The sequence below is a fragment of the Cryptomeria japonica genome, chromosome 3 (assembly GCF_030272615.1).
Source record: "Cryptomeria japonica chromosome 3, Sugi_1.0, whole genome shotgun sequence".
Taxonomy (NCBI): Eukaryota; Viridiplantae; Streptophyta; class Pinopsida; order Cupressales; family Cupressaceae; genus Cryptomeria; species Cryptomeria japonica.
In genome coordinates this window covers 706,848,096-706,862,903 of record NC_081407.1, presented here as the reverse complement: position 1 = coordinate 706,862,903, position 14,808 = coordinate 706,848,096, and positions in this window count along the sequence as shown.

Here is a 14,808-nt window from a genome sequence, read left to right as displayed (position 1 = left end):
ATAATTGCATCGCACAATTCAAGAATGCATGTGACAAGTGGTGTACAATATTTTTGGAATTTCACTGAGGTTGGACATGGTAAGGGAGAGCACGATGGTGCAGGAGCATGTGTGAAAAGAGCCCTAGCCAGGGAATAATTGAAGTACAAAGGTGGTGCTGAGTTGGTAGATACAGAAACAATTGTGCGATGGTGTAAGTTTACGATGGGTCCAGGTAATCCAGGTATGTCATTGGTTCGTAGATATTTTTGGTTGATTACTGAATCTAACATTGAAAACTATCTACATTGTTGTACAGTTGCAGGATCGAGTGACATGCACTCATTTATGAGTTCAAATTCAAGTTCACTGGTAATTTATACAAGACAGATGGTATGTTTTTGCTCTTCATGCATGTATTGTTTGTGGAAAGAATGTGAATCAAAAGAGTGGGTTGACAAATGGTCTTGTAGACCATTGGTTCCCATTGATTCATATCAAATTCCCAAAGCACTACAATTGAGCCAGATGGAGACATCAGTGGATTTTGACCATGTATCCAACCTAGTGGATTCAGGTGATTTTTTGAGTTAATTGTTTTGCTAGTATTCTTTTTGGTTCAATTTGTTGTACATCATACTTTAATTTTGGTATTAATTAACACTTTATAAAATGCAGGTCATGTGTATGCAGTTGTTGCAGAAGAGAACAATGAAGAAGGAACATATTACTATTTGTGTCATTGTGTTGAGCCTAAAAGAAAATTGACAACCACAATCATTGACGAAGAGGGTTTTGAGTACCCATTAGGGTCTGTTGTGACAGGAACATGGCTTTGGAGATACCCTATCAAGAATTTTGATGTTTGGTTGTTCGAGGACTTTGAAACACATAGACATATTCTTCATTTCTCTAACCTTGTTGTTGCAACAAATATTCATTTGATGAAGTATCATGGTAGACCTCATAACAAGATTTTATGGAAAGTTCAGGAATCTGACCATGAGGCAATACTTGACACAATACGGGTTAGAGCCGATCCTGAAGGCTCAATTGATTGATTCTATGGTTAAGAGTAGAATGATTTTGAGAATTTTGTATAAATCATCGACGAATTATTCTATATTCATTTTTTGTATATATAAATGCCCATGAGCTGATTTTTACATGTTTAGGGGCATAATTTTGTATATTTAAGTGGCAATGAGCTAATTTGTACATATGTACATGCCAAATTTTGTATATTAAAATGGCAATGAGCTGAATCGCACATATTGTAATGCCAAATTTTGTATAAAAGCCCATGAGATGATTTGTATATTAAAATGGCGATGAGCTGAATTGTATATATTGTAATGCCAAATTTTGTATAAAAGCCCATGAGATTATTTGTAAGACAATTTTTTGTATAATCAAATAGCCAAGAGCTGATTTGACCATATTTAGAGGTAAATTTTTGAATAATATGTGACAATGTTTTGTGACTATTTTGTGTGTCAATGTTTTGTGACTATGTTTTGAGTATATGTGATGTGTCCCTGATCAATCATGAGCATTCTTGATTCTTGTATAATCATGGATAATTATTTGAGTCATTATCGGGTCATAGGGGTGATAGATTGAGACTAGATACAATTTGAGCAAAAATTGTCATTGTTGTCAAAAATATTGTCAAAAAAGTTGTCAAGCAACTTCTACATTGTGTCGGTAGGGTATGACTCTCGACATTCTGGTGCTTTGGGATGCATGATAGGGGCATGCCTAGCGTAAACATGCCCACCTAGATGTGCTCGCGACATCGATTTGTGCATATGAGGAACATAATCAATTCTAGCCAATCTTGCAACTTTTCCTTGCAAGTAATTGACGGTTTTTTGAGCAGGCGAAAAAATGCTACTAATTGAAAATGGCTTCGAGCCATCGAAAACCAAGATAGGCCATTGTAGAGGAGCCTCACATGACCCCACGGGATCAAACAGATCGACTGTATGTGTCGTGGATTGGAAGAAACAGTCCGTCAAATTTTGACAATTTTTTGGACTCAGGGCACTTGAGTGATCTCACCAGTAGGGTATGACTCTCAACGTTTTGGTGCTTTGGGATGCATGATAGGGGCATGCCTAGTGTAAACCTACCCACCCGAATGCACTCGCAATGTCATTTTGTGCACACGAGGAACAAAATCAATTCTAGCCAATCTTGCAACTTTTCCTTGCAAGCAACTAACAGTTTTTTGAGCAGGCAAAAAAATGGTACTAATTGAAAATGGCTTTGAGTCATCGAAAACCAAGATAGGCCATTGTAGAGGAGCCTCACGTGACCCCATGGGATCAAATAGATTGATTGTATGTGTTGTGGATTGGAAGAAACAGTCCATCTAATTTTGACAATATTTTGGACTTAGGGCACTTGAGAGATCTCACCAGTAGGGTATGACTCTCGACATTCTGGTGCTTTGGGATGCATGGCAGGGGCATGCCTAGTGTAAACTTGCCCACCTGGATGCACTCACAATGTTGGTTTGTGCACACGAGGAACACAATCAATTCTAGCCAATCTTGCAACTTTTCCTTGCAAGCAATTGATGATTTTTTGAGCAGGCAAAAAAATGCTACTAATTGAAAATGGCTTCGAGTCATCAAAAACTGAGATAAGCCATTGTAGCAGAGCCTCACACAACCCCATAGGATCAAATAGATTGACTATATGTGTCATGGATTGGAAGAAATAGTCTGTCAAATTTTGACAATTTTTTGGACTCAGGGCACTTGAGAGATCTCATCGGTAGGGTATGACTCTCGACGTTTTGGTGCTTTAGGATGCACAACAGGGGCATGCCTAGTGTAAACCTACCCACTTAGATGTGCTTGCGATGTCAATTTGTGCACACGAGGAACAAAATCAATTCTAGCCAATCTTGCAACTTTTCCTTGCAAGCAACCGATAGTTTTTTGAGCAGGGAAAAAAATGCTACTAATTGAAAATGGCTTCGAGTCGTCAAAAACCAAGATAGGCCATTGTAGAGGAGCCTCACGTGACCCCACGGGATCAAACAGATTGACTGTATGTGTCGTGGATTGGAAGAAACAATCTGTCAAATTTTGATAATTTTTTGGACTCAGGGCACTTGAGAGATCTCACCGATAGGGTATGACTCTCGATGTTCTGGTACTTTGGGATGCATGACAGGGGCATACCTAGTGTAAACCTACCCACCTGGATGTGCTCGCGACATCGGTTTGTGCACACGAGGAACATAATCAATTCTAGCCAATCTTGCAACTTTTCCTTGCAAGCAACTGACAGTTTTTTGAGCAGGCGAAAAAATGCTACTAATTGAAAATGGCTTCAAGTCATCAAAAACCAAGGTATGCCATTGTAGAGGAGCCTCATGCGACCCCATGAGATCAAATAGATCGACCGTATGTGTTGTAGATTGGAAGAAACAGTCCATCAAATTTTGACAATTTTTTGGACTTAGGGCACTTGAGAGATCTCACCGGTAGGGTATGCCTCTCGACGTTCTCGTGGTTTGGGATGCATGATAGGGGCATGCCTAGCGTAAACTTGCCCACTCAAACATGCTCACTATGAAAGTTTGTGCACACAAGGAACATAATCAATTCTAGCCAATCTTGCAACTTTTCCTTGCAAGCAACTGACGGTTTTTTGAGTAGGCGAAAAAATGCTACTAATTGAAAATGTCTTTGAGTCGTCGAAAACTGAGATAGGCCATTGTAGAGGAGCCTCACACGACCCCACGAGATCAAACAGATCAACCGTATGTGTCGTGGATTGGAAGAAACAGTCTATCAAATTTTGACAATTTTTTGGACTTAGGGCACTTGAGAGATCTCACCGGTAGGGTATGACTCTCGACATTCTGTGCTTTGGGATGCATGACAGGGGCATGCCTAGTGTAAACCTGCCCACTCGTATGCACTTGCGATGTTGGTTTGTGCACACGAACAAAATTTGACCATTGCGAGCATGAGGGTGCTCTCGCACCAAACACATTGTTGTTTAAATTCATATTGTCGATTTTTGTGGTTTATATTCATATTGTTAATTACATATGCAAATATTCATTTAAATTTATAAAAGGGCAGCCACCAAATACAACGAATACACAATAATGAACTGAATACAAGGAGTTTTGTAGGGTTAATTCAACATTTTAGAAATTTTATCAAATCATATTCCACGATTGCAATGCTTTGTATCATATATTTTTGTTGTTTATATTCATATTGTTGATTACATATGTAAATATTCATTTAAATTTATAAAAGGACAACCACAAAATATAATGAATACAAAATAATGAACTCATTACACATTTATTGGATCGAATATCGATATTTATATATATTAAAAAAGGCATGTCTACCAAGTCAATACAAGTATTACAAAAATGTGGCATATGCCATGTCCAAATCGATATACAATAAAAATGTAGAATATATCTACATGTATTGGTCATTCTATGACCAAAACTAACACTATATGATCCTAAACTTCTGGTGGATCATCAAAATCAAGCCTCTTCGGTGTAGTACGCGGCTCTGTAGATGGCTACAAAACCATAATTCAAAAGCCAAGTTAGAATTCTTTTGTAGAAAATAGTTCACAATTAACATCATAACTATGCATTTAACTTTAATTCCTTTGCAATTGAAATGTAGATTACCTCATCAGCTGATCCAAGAGCTAATGTCTTCGCTCTCCTCTCCTTGTCAATCTTAGGAGTTTTCTTGAAGACATGCTTAAATGGATCCACATTATGGCCATACCGTGAAGGAGTCTATTGTAGATTAAATGTACAATTAATACAATGTACTAACATAAATATATCAAAAACACTTAGAAGCTATAATATAGAGAACAATGACATACCTGTGCCTCAGATGCTTCTCCAATGGACTGAGGATGGCTCACCATCGATGTAGAAATGGTCGCTATTACCTATACAAAAAATGTATAAAGATTAAATACAATTAATATAATAATAAGTATTGAAGGTTGAAAACAATTAATTTTACATATCAAACAAAAGTGTACCAGATCCTGATATGCTTCTCCAGTGCAAGGAGGAGGGTTTGCCATTGACGAAATAGGTATGGATATTTCCTATATGAAAAAAATATAAGATTATAATACATCACAAGTTCACATGTACGCGTGCATATAATCATGAAATCAAGAAAATAAAGTAGAGATACATACCTCTGCCCTCTCTTGATTCATGGGTGAATTAGGTGCATTCAACATATCCACAAAGCTCAATGGCCGCTGTACATGTAAAATAGACAAAAAACACTAATCAATCTACAAACCCCAACTAATACTTGATTTCAATAGTTTCAAACAATTGTACAACTAAAAATGTGTTCAATTACCTTCTTCACACATTTTGGCATCTTTGAGATATTCTTTTTCTTTGGACGAGCCCTAGATGCGGAGGGGGTGCCCTAAAAATAGAAAATTAACATAAGATATTAGTACAGATAATAAATTAAACATAATTTTAAAAATCTAAAATGAAATGACTTGCATATTCCATCAAAACAATACATAAAAATAGTTTTACAAAATATGATACCGTATAGCCTTGTAGGCCAAAATTGATCGCCGACAGCATGATGTCATCAATCTGGGACATTTCGTCCCTTGTCAACACCTACAAATTAGAAATTGGACCAAGCATTAAACATAGTTAGTATATCTTGTATTTTTTTGAATTCAAAGTGTACTATTCTATTTTAACATGTTACAAAATTTATACCTCAGGCGTCGAAGTTGTAGCTATGGTAACTGGGGGAGGTGTATGGGATACCACTGCTACATCTTGAAATGCATATTATTTGTCTCAATTTAAATCAATGTATAAATGAAAATTCATTTATGTAATTACAAAATTAAAGTGACTGATAAATAAAATGTTATGAATTCAAATCAACACACCTGTGTCTGTGGCTCATGGGCAAACACCATGTCCATCAACTCATCTGTCAGCGTGACATCCTCAACCGTGTGAGCTTGACATCTACAACCGCAAATTGTGCATAGATGATATGAGTATCCATCTGCACCGGCTGCATCATCTATCCCCGAGCATATCACTGAGCAACTGACACACATATGCTTGATGGGCTCTCTGTCGCCCTCTAACGGCTCATCATCCAATACAATAGGGTGTGCTAATGATGTCCCATGCTAGATGATGGCACCACTCAATGTTGTGGCCACCTGAAGAGTCTGTAGCTCCATCGACTCTTTCAGCTCTAATGGGATAGCTTGATGCACCTTGGGTTTGGGTGCGAGAGGGCGGTGACTCTCTATGGCTAATTGTCTACAGGCTCCAGGTCTATCCTGGGCAGAGCCACCACCTCTACCATGAAACTCTCTCATGTCAAAATAATTTGGGCACACATTGAGCACAAACTCACAATATATTTTTCTCAAAAAATATAATGGCACCTCATAATTATTACAAGGTGGATCGTCAAAGACCATCCACTACCTCTACCAACAAAGATTCTTCATCTACACATTGGTACAACAATGTATGGGAAACCTCTTTGCATTAGGAGGTAATGATTGACCAATTTTGGGGTCAACAAAAAGGGCACATATTTGTTGTTTAGAAATATTTTTGTTTTTAACTCCATCGTATGATAGCCCATTGGCATATAATTGATGATACCTATCCCTAAAGCTTCCCCATTTGGTAATTTATGTGGAAACAGCTATGGCACCACTAGCTAATGTTTCTAGGCTAGTGGCAAGGGATTGATGATGGTCAAGTTTAGAAGTTTTTCAATTTTACAATCAGTTTATTGATTTTGGATGTATTTTGCCCTAACTGATTAATTAATTCTTCCTGTGTTTCGGTTGTGTGGTCAAAAGGAGGAATTGGGGGTTGTTCTTGTGTATTTTTAGGAGGTGCATTTGGTTTTTCTTGTGGGTTTTCAGGAGGTGCATTTGGTTGTTCTTGTTCTAGATTAGAAGAATCTGGTTTTTGAAACAAAAAATGAAAAAACCTAATCAAAATTAATGAAATTAAATTCAAAATGTAAAACAAATTGCATAAACCAGAAAGAAAGACAAAAATAAACAAAAAATAACCTTGATCCATAGCCTGGAGGAGAAATTTAGCACCCCGTTCGCAGTTTAGGTCAGAAAATGTGAAAAAAATAAAGTAAAAAATGCGCTTTTCGGGTAAATGAGGACCCAGTTTTTTTTTTAATATCAGGCACCGCGTATGCGGTTTTACTAGGATTATTAGCGCGTATGCACTCATTTTCCTATAAGTAGTGCGTATGCACTAATTTTCCTAGGCGTAGCGCGTACGTGCTCAGTTTCCTAAACGCAGCGCGTACGTGCTACTTTTTCTAGGCTCAAGAAGATCAAACCTAAGCGCTTATGTGGGAATTTGAAATTTTAAAACCATGTATGCGCTGCCTATTTTTCCAAGTTTATTTGGGTGGTGTCCACTTTTCTGACCACCATCTTTGTGCACACACCCGCTATCTTGAGTGGACTGTCCGATAATGAATTTGTCAAAGTCATGCATTGTATTTCAGCAAAGGAGACATGGGACAAATTGCAGAGATTGTTTGAGGAAGATGCAAAAGTCAAAGAAGCCAAGCTGCAAACACTAAGGGGTCAACTTGAAAGCATCAAAATGAAAGATGATGAAAAGATTGCAGACTATCTTCACAGATTTGATGAAACTGTGAATACCATTAGAGGACTCAAAGAAGAGATTGCAGATGAGATTCTTGTCAAAAAGATACTTAGATCTCTTACTCCCAAATATGTTACTAAGGTGTCAGCGATATAAGAAACCAAGGATCTGAAGACTTTTACAATGGATGCACTATTTGGCTCCCTGACAGTCTATGAGATGAGAACAACCGGTGAGACTTCCTCAAGTAAAGAAGCATCTTTCAACATCACCAAAAAGGGCGAAGAAGCTATTACTCATAAAGAATCAAGTGAAGACTCTGATGCTGAAGTAGCAAACTTTGTCAGGAAGCTCAAAAGAGGATCCAACCGGTACAAAGGAAAGCTACCACTTAAATGCTTCAACTGTGGGAAGGTAGGACACTTCGCTGCAAGTTGTCCTCACAAAGAAACCGGTGGAGATGAGTCAAGAGAGTTCAGAAGATCTACCTATAAAGACAGAGAAAGGAATGACTACCAGTAGGGAAGAAGAGGCTATCGAAACCAAAATAGCCTATATACCATTGAGGATGACACAACAGATGATGAAGATGCATCGGAAGACCATGACCATAAAAATGACAGAAAAGTAAATCTTTTCATGGCACCTAATAGACCTACTGATGAAGATGAGGAAGAAGAGGATATTGAGGCTGAAGTGGATTTGGAGAGTGAACTTATCAATGCACTTGAAGAATTGAGTAAAACAAGAAGAGAAATCAAGAGGCTTAAGCTTGTTGTAGTAGATGAACAAGATCTCTTTAAGTAGTCTTTGGAAGAGTCCGGTCAAATCATATCTGACTTGAAGCTGCAGCTGGAAGAAACTAAGAGGATTGGTGAAGCTACATCCCTTGATCTGACGAAGAAAGAAAAGGAGCATCAAGAGATGGAAGCTGAAATAATAAAGCTCGGAAAGGAGCTTGAAGAAAGCAAGGAAGAAATAAAAATAAGAAGTAAGTATGAAGGCAACACTGAGGCTTTGGATAAGATGTTGAGCAAACAAAAGCAATCCAAAGACACCGGTGGCTTAGGCTTTGAAGTTGGTCAAGGTTCAACCCACAAAGGTAAACTCGACAAAGAGATAATGTTCACTTCTTCAATTGAAGGTGAAGAAAAGAAGACATTCACTATAGGAAAGGATACCGGCAAAAAGAAATATGCAGATGTTGTTGGAAATCGACATCCAAACTGGTATGCAGAAATGAATCAGAGGCCACATTTCATGCATAAATATGCAGACCCAAGGAGGAATGATAGAATTGACCAAGAAGGACTCACCAGATTCAACAACATGAATGGAAGACCCCCAATGAGGCAGTTCCATTTAGGATCAAGACAACCCAACTGGTATGTATTAGAATTTCATGGTTATTGTTACCGGTGTAATATATTTGGGCACATAATAGCTGACTGTAGGTTAAACAATAAGCCTTCTATGAATTATGAAAGTAGAAATTCATTTAATGCACTATGGGATATGAATGTTGTCTGCTATTAGTGCAATGGATATGGACATAAGATTGTTGATTGTAGGAAGAACAAACCGGTACCCTACAATAATTTTAAGGTTGTTCCCTTTAATGAAAATATAAAATACTATAACTGTCAAGGATTTGGACACATAGAAAAGTTATGCAAAAATAAGAAGATCAAGCAAATGAAGAAAAATCCAAATCAAGAACCGGTAACTGAACCTGAGTTGAATATAGCAACTAACAAGAAGAAGGAAATCAAACCAGTTTGGGTTGAGAAAGAAAAAGAAAAGAGCAGAATCAAGTCTCATATTGCAGACTATCTTGCATGTTGAAAGGAAAAATCTATCGATGGTAGATAGTGTTTGCTCAAACCATATGACTGGTGACAAAAGAAAATTTATTAAACTTGAAGATTGGAATGGTGGATCGGTAAGGTTTGGAGACAATTCCTCCATCAAAATAAAGGGAAGAGGAACACTAAGAATTGATGGAAAACTGAAGGCACATGATGTATATTATGTGGAAGGCCTCAAACATAATCTTGTGAGTGTGAGTCAGATGTGTGAAAAAGGTTACAAATTCACCTTTGACTCAATTGGTTGCCAGATAAAGAAAGACAGTACCGGTAAAGTTGTGGCAAAAGGAAAGAGAACTAATGGAAATGTTTATAATCGGAAGGAATGCTATGAGTCCCAATGTATGTTAGGACAAATAGATGAAAGTTGGTTGTGGAACAAAAGATTAGGCCACATAAATTTTGATAACTTATTTGTAGTAAGAGAAAAGGGGTGTGTGAGGAATATTCCACTCATCATCAAACCGGTAAATACATTTTGTGATGAATGTGTAAAAGGTAAGCAAACAAAAGTGAGTTTCAAGACAAAGGAACACAACACCTCAAAGCCACTTGAAATTGTGCATACAGATCTATGTGGTCCAACTAGAACAAGAGCACTTGCCGCTGAAAGATACTTTATGCTCTTCATTGATGACTACTCAAGGATGACATGGGTCACCTTTCTGCAAGTTAAATCACAAGCATTTGAAAGATTCAAGATCTTTCAAAAGATGGTGGAAAAAGAAAGTGGGTACAAATTAAAATACCTAAGATTAGATAGGGCTGAAGAGTTCACATCAAATGAATTTGAAGATTATTGTGAAAAACATGGAATTAGAAGGCAATACTTTGCTCCTAGAACACCACAGCAAAATGGTGTGGTAGAAAGGAAGAATAGGACAATCAAGGAGATGGCCAGAACCATGTTGAATGAGGCCAGTCTGCCGGATACTTACTGGAAAGAAGTTGTGCATACTGTTGCATACACTTTGAACTGGGTTCAATTAAAAACAAACAACAAGATGACACCTTATGAGTTATGGTATGACCAGAAGCCATCAGTCAAATATTTTAAAGTATTTGGAAGCAAGTGCTTCATTAAGAAAGATATGGATGGTTTGGGAAGTTTTGACTCTAGGAGTGATGAAGGGATCTTCCTTGGTTACTCATCTAACAACAAAGCCTACAAATGCTACAATAAAAGACTAAGATGAGTTGTTGAAAGTGTGCATGTAAGAGTTGATGAAGATATGCACAAAGGATCTCTACCACAAGTTAACTGGTATGATGACTCCGGTGATGAATATTATAAAGCTCAAACAAAAACTGAACCAGAGGTAGCATCCCAGAAGGTTCCCAGCCATTATGAACAACTGAATCACCCAGAAGAACAAATTTTGGGAAATAAGAGTGATGGTGTGTAGACTAGAAGAAGACTTGCCTGGAATGATGAGAAAGTCAACCTATGCCTCATGATTGAAGTTGAACCCAAAAATTTCAATGAGGATAGCAGGAGACAAGAATGGATGGATGCCATGGAAGAAGAACTACACCAAATTGAGAAGAACAAGACTTGGGAATTAGTCCCTAGACCGGAAGACAAGAACATCATTGGCACAAAGTGGGTCTACTAGAACAAGATGAATGAAGAAGGTAATATTGTGAGGCATAAAGCTAGACTAGTGTGCAAAGGATACTCTTAGGTAGAGGGGATTGACTTTGAAGAAACATTTGCACCGGTGGCTAGATTAGAAGCAATGAGGATGTTTTTAGCTTACTTTGCCTACAAGGGTTATAAAGTATATCAAATAGATGTAAAATCTACTTTTCTAAATGGAAATTTAGAAGAAGTATACATAGAACAACCAGAAGGATTTATGTTGCATGATGATGAGACATTTCTGTGTCAGCTAAAGAAGACTCTATATGGTTTAAAGCAAGCTCCCAGAGCATGGACTCAAGATTAGATTAGTATCTGAAGGAGTAGAGACTCAAAAAGGGGAGTGCTGACAGTAGTTTGTACATCAGGAAAGCTGAGAATCACATGATTATTGTGGTTGTGTATGTAGATGACATCATCTTTGGAGGCAACAAGGATACTATCTGTAAAGAGTTTGTTGATCAGATGCAGTCAGACTTTGAGATGTCAATGCTTGGTGAATTAACTTACTTCCTTGGCTTGCAGATATTACAGAAAGATAAAGGAATCTTTATCTCACAAGCTAAGTATGCAAAGGAGATGCTGAAGAAATTCCAACTAGAAGATTACAAACGGGTAAGTACCCCCATGGTGATCGACAACAAATTGAGTAAGAATAATGAATCACCAGTAGTGGATTAGACTCTGTATAGATCCATGATAGGCAGTGTATTGTATCTAACTGCTTCAAGACCGGATATAGTTCAGGCAATATGCATGGTAGCCAGATTCCAAGTTGCACTAAAGCAGTCACACATGAATGCTATTAGCAGAATTTTTAGGTACCTACAAGGAACTTTCAGCTATGGTTTGTGGTATCCTAAACAGGGAGATTTTATCTTGGAAGCATACACTGATGCTGATTGGGTAGGATGCATTGATGATAGAAAGAACACAAGTGGTGGTGCATTCTTTCTAGGTGACCGGTTGGTCTCTTGGCATAGCAAGAAGCAGGTCTCAGTATCCTTATCTATTGTTGAAGCTGAGTACATTGCTGTTGCTACATGTTGCTCTTAAGTGATTTGGATGAAGAAGCCTCTTAAAGATATACAAGTGGACATCAGTGAACCTATTCTCATCTAGTGTGACAATTCGAGTGCAATCAACATAGAAAAGAATCCAGTCATGCATTCTAGAATGAAACATATTGCAATCAAATATCACTTCCTCAGAGAGAAGGTTGAAGGACAAGAGGTAAGGATGGATTATGTTCCTACTGGTGAACAATTAGTAGACATTTTCACCAAACCATTACTGGTCAGCACTTTTGAGTACCTCTGACACAAGTTGGGCATTGTATCATCTACCTAGGAAGGTTTTATGTGGCTTAGGGGGAGCATGGTATGGATCAAAGGGGGAGTGCACAAATACCCTTTGTCATTGAGTCAAAGGGGGATAAATTTACCAGTATGTATGAAGTGAATTGTAAGAAGTTGACATCAATGCCAAAGGGGGAGATTGTTGGCATTTTGGCACTAAGTTGTCATTGATGTCAACTGGCATGATGGAGATCCACATAAGGGTGAGCATAAAGACTGAAGGTCTACTGGTAAAGTACAAACTAGTTTGAAGGATGGTTGCTTGTTTATGATGAAGAGGCAGAATGTTAAAAGTTGTCTCACACCACTGGAGGTGAAGATGTGCAACTAATATAGGATGCTCTACCAGTTAACAGAAGAATAACACTTTACTAGAAAAGGGTTTTATCGATATGTGTTTGCTGGACCGACTGCGTGTTGGTAGGTCATGTCTTGATCGATGTGATGCCATGTGGGGCTGAGGTGGCAAGTGTGTTGTGGTTGGTGAAGCCTCATTGACAGGATTAATGAAACAGATAATCACCATTAATGAAGGAGCCACAAATCATGGGATTGCATCTGGATGATTGTGGCTCGAGGAAGAAGGAATGATAGAGGAGGATAAGGGAGTCATTGGCACCTAAATCAAGGCAAAGGAAATTTGATTCAGGACATTCTCATAAAGGAAACTTCTGGAACACTTTATGTGTCATCTGACTTCATGACAAAAGATCTGATTTGTGATTACCACTATGAGAAAAACATGCATTGGATAATGAAACTGGTGTGCAAGTGCAGTCTTCAAGGATAGGTGATTGATCCAAGATAGGTGGGATTGGATCTCATGAATATTGTGTCAGAAAGAGAAAACCCTAACTGCTCAGGTTTTTGAATTGCATTTTGGTGGGAAAACAAATAATAAGAAATGAGAGTTCTAGACAGAAGTGGTTGTTGATACTGTGAAGATTGAGTAGAGAAGAGAAGGGAGAGCGAGCAAGGAGAAAAATTTAGAAGATGTTCTGAGCAAGCTATAGTGTGAGTGAGTAGGAAAACCAGTGAGAGGATTCTACCAGCAGTATCATAGTCTGGTAGTTGAGCCTAACCGATAAGCTGTGGTAGAGTAGCCAGCATCCTAGTGTGACACAGTGTGTTGAGAGACTGTTTGTGAAAGGGAGAGAAAGATAACAAAGAGTTATTTGATTCAAGAGTTGTAGAACTCATTTGCAACAAGAAGCCTTAATTGTATTCAAATAGTATTTCAATATACATTGCCAAGTTGAAGCTTGGTGCAGGGGTTGGTGCTCCTTGGGTTGGTGCCCAAAATCTTTGTAAATCTATGTTTTACCCATGAGGCTGGATTGGAGCAGTAGTCTTCAATAGTTTTTCTCACCGAGGTTTTTCCCATATTGGGTTTTCCTCATAAATCTGGTGTTGTGAGTTTCGTGTTTGTGTATGGTCTCTTTGGTTTCCTTTCTTGTATTACCGATTTGACTGTTTAAGTGATTAAAAAAATAACTAATATTCTCAAGTTAGATCACAAGAGGAAAAAATTAAGAACCACTGATCCCCCCCCCTTCTCAGTGGTACTCTATGTTCAACACCCATTTCCTAAATATTGTCACATTCCTAAGCAACTTGAAGTCACTTATCAAAGCCTCCAAAGTCTTTGAAAATCATTTAATGCTTTATGTGTTCAACAAGCTAACCCCTAAAGTCTTCCAAACCACTAATGGCTCTTACATGACCATTAATGGCTCTTACATAACCATTTATGGTTAAATCCACTTGCTCCCATGGTTAGAGACTTTACCTCTAACTCAACCCTCATTTAACCCATGGGTCTCTTTAAGCATTTATTGCTTTGACCATGGTTATCCTCACTAACTCTTGCACAAGAGTTTATGCATTGGATAAAGGCATTATTCCTTGAATAATGAATTTATTCATTCAACTCAACATTAACCTTACCTCGTAAGTTAACCCTTAAATCATTTCAAGCATTTAATGCTTATTCCCTCTCCTCTCAACCCATCTCTTGTTGACATTTGTCATCCTGGGATTGGATTGAAAGCCCTCACATGGATCTTAAGCCCTTCAAGCCTGACCTTTGTTGAGATTACTCAATCTCAACCCTCCATTGCTCCATTTTACCTATAAATAGAACTCATTTCTTCATAATCCAGATCTTGAAAACTTGTATGAATCTAACTTATAGTGAATTTTAGAGAGCATTTAGCATAATCATCTATATTTGTCATTTTGGGCTAAAATTAATCTTAGTTAATTACATAA